The 2920-nt window shown below is 45.8% G+C and overlaps 1 pseudogene; it reads left to right on the top strand.

Annotated features, from left to right (window-relative positions):
• Nucleotides 1–285: 285 nt before the first annotated feature.
• Nucleotides 286–2631, top strand: LOC105302188 (annotated as a pseudogene).
• The last annotated feature ends 289 nt before the right edge of the window (nt 2632–2920 follow it).

Below are 2920 nucleotides of genomic sequence, written 5' to 3'. Positions count from 1 at the left end.
GAATCAAGTAGCAATCACCAGTAGCAATAGAAAAATCAGTAATCCACGCTTGCATTTGCTTTCCTTCTTTCCCTGTTTCATTTATCCATTCCTCACTCCTAGCCTCCAGAATGATTTTCCAAATATGTGGGGTAGTAATATACTGCACTTGGGAATACTGTTCTAACTCATTAATCCAGTGATTCAGAAGACTGCCAGCTTTTAGTGGGGCACAGAGCAAGAATGGTCTAGGCTGCAGTGCAAGCTTCTGTGCTTTCCAGGAGATGTGACCCAGTAAATACAATGATGTTGACATATCTGGTAGGTTAGGATGCTATGTGGAGTCTCTAGTAAACCCTAAAAGGTGAGTAGCATACAGGCCATGACTACTTGAGGTAGAAGTCAATATTAAAATTTTACTACTGTTTAAAGCCTTCTCCATACTATGCTTTCTACTCTGCTTATAAACTGTTAGTGGCATCTGTGATAGACACTATTAACTGGCTTACCCAACATTCATTCTCCAAACCCTTCTTTTTTACCTACTTCCATTGTAGGGCTACTTTAACAACTTCCCCTGCAGCTAGAGGTGACCAGATGCACAGTTTTGGGCAAATAGATAAAGGTGGAAATATGTAGGTGGTTGCTGAAAATGCTTTCAATTTCTTGATAAAAAGGATACAGAGAACTGCCCTTTTCCCACTTTTTCCATGAAAGTAGATGGAATAATGAGTTTAAATATCCATCTTTCAACCATGAGGGAAAGACAAACGTTTTAGAGACAGCAGTCCTACCATTGAGCTGCTGAACAAAAATCAGCACCTTTCTATCTCTAGTCATCTTATGTGAGAAAAATTCTTATGTATTTAAGCTACTGTTTATGAGATTTCTCTTATTAACAGCCCAAAGGATTTTCTAACTGATACAGAATCTATTACAGCTCCATGCATATGTCTCTTTGTTGAGGAGAGGGGAAGATATCGCTATTGCATCTCCAGAAGAAAGATGCCTTATGGAAAGATGTTTTTATGGAAACAAAAATATCTGTAATTGGAGTCCTAGAGCGTCAGTTCTCTATGGTGTTGGAAGCTTCTTGCCTGTTGGCCTGTATGCACCTGTACGCATCTGTATGGCTATACCCAACAAACAATCCAAAGCTATGAGGCTTACCCCACCTACCCTGGACAGGGCTGTTCCCAGGAGAGCAATCAGCCCTATGGACAGCAGAGTTACAGTGGTTACAGCCAGTCAGCGACATTTCAGGCTATGGCCAGAGCAGCTTCGTTCTTATGGCAGACCCAGAACACAAACTGTGGCACTCAGCCATTTCCCCAGGGATGTGGCTCAGCAGGTGGCTATGGCAGACAGAGTTCTCAATCATCTTACAGGCAGCAGTCCTTCTCTCTGGCTATGGCCAGAAGCCAGCTCCTAGCAGCACCTTGGGAAGTTACGGTAGACAGGCAGCCCCAGGGTGGGGGCTATGGTCAGCAGTCTGGCTGACAACAGCAGTGGTAGACAACAGCAAAGCTATGGACAGCAGCAAAGCTCCTATAATCCTCCTCAGGGCTACAGACAGCAGAACCAGTACAATAGTAGCAGTGGAGGTGGCGGAAAGGGTGGTGGAGGTAACTGTGGTCAGGATCAATCCCCCATGAGTGGTGGTGGCAGTGGCGGCAGTTATGGCAATCAGGACCAGAGTGGTGGTGGCCAGCAGTGGCTACGGGAAAGGCCAGCAGGACTGAGGGGGCTGTGGCTGGGGTGGCGGTCGTGGTTACAACCGCAGCAGTGGTAGCTATGAACCCAGAGGTGGCGGAGGTGGCTGTGGAAGCAGAGGCGGCATGGACAAAAGTGACCGTGGTGGCTTTAATAACTTTGGTGGTCCTCGGGACCAAGGATCATGGCATGACTCTGAACAAGATAATTCAGTCAACAACACCATTTTCGTACAAAGCCTAGGAGAGAATGTTACAATTGAGTCTGGGGCTGATTACTTTAAGCAGATTGATATTATTAAGACAAATAACAGGACAGCCTATGATTAATCTATACACAGACAGGGAAATAGGCAAGCCGAAGGGAGAGGCAACGGTATCATTTGATGACCTACCTTCTGCTAAAGCAGTTATTGACTCGTTTGATGGTAAAGAATCTTCTGAGAATCTTATCAAGGTCTCATTTGCTACTCAGCCAACAAATTTCAATCCAGGTGGTCGCAATGGTCATGGAAGCCGAGGGCTAAGAGGACCCGTGGGCCGTGGAGGATATGGAGGTGGTGGCAGTGGTGGTGGCAGCTGGGGAGGATTCCCCAGTGGAGCTGGTAGTGGTAGACAGCAGTGGGCTGGGGACTGGAAGTGTCCTAATCCTATATGTTAGAAAATCAACTTCTCTTAGAGGAAAGAATGCAAGCAGTATAAGACCCCTAAACCAGATGGTCCAGAGGGGGACCAGTAGGCTCTCCTGTGCAGGGTAGTTATGGAGATGATTGTCGTGGTGGCAGAGGCAGCTATGATCAGGGGGGCTACTGAGGCTGAGGCAGGAACCATGGGGGCTTTCCGAGGGGGTTAGGGTGGTGGAGACAGAGGTGACTTAGGTCCTGGCAAGATGGACTCCAGGGGTGACCACAGACAGAATCACTGAGAGAGGCCAAATTAGCCTGGCTCCTAAGGTTCTGGAACAGCTTTTCTTCTATACCCAGTGTTACTCTCATTATTTTGTAACCTTGCAACTCCTGATCACCTACGGGTTTTTTGTGTCTGACTGTGTAATTATAACCATATCTCTGGTTCCCATTAAAAACCATCGTTTTAGTTAAAAAAAAAAAAACAAAAAAAACTCCAATTGTGGCTTTCATAATATGCTGTGTTCTCATTGTATACATGTATTAAACATACAGTTTAAATGCCCACTGGTCACAGAGTATAGATGTCGGAGGGCTACATGT

The sequence above is a fragment of the Pteropus vampyrus genome, unplaced genomic scaffold (assembly GCF_000151845.1).
Source record: "Pteropus vampyrus isolate Shadow unplaced genomic scaffold, Pvam_2.0 Scaffold262, whole genome shotgun sequence".
NCBI classification, from domain to species: domain Eukaryota; kingdom Metazoa; phylum Chordata; class Mammalia; order Chiroptera; family Pteropodidae; genus Pteropus; species Pteropus vampyrus.
The sequence above is the reverse complement of the archived record's forward strand: the minus strand, read 5'-3'. Positions and strand labels throughout refer to the sequence as shown.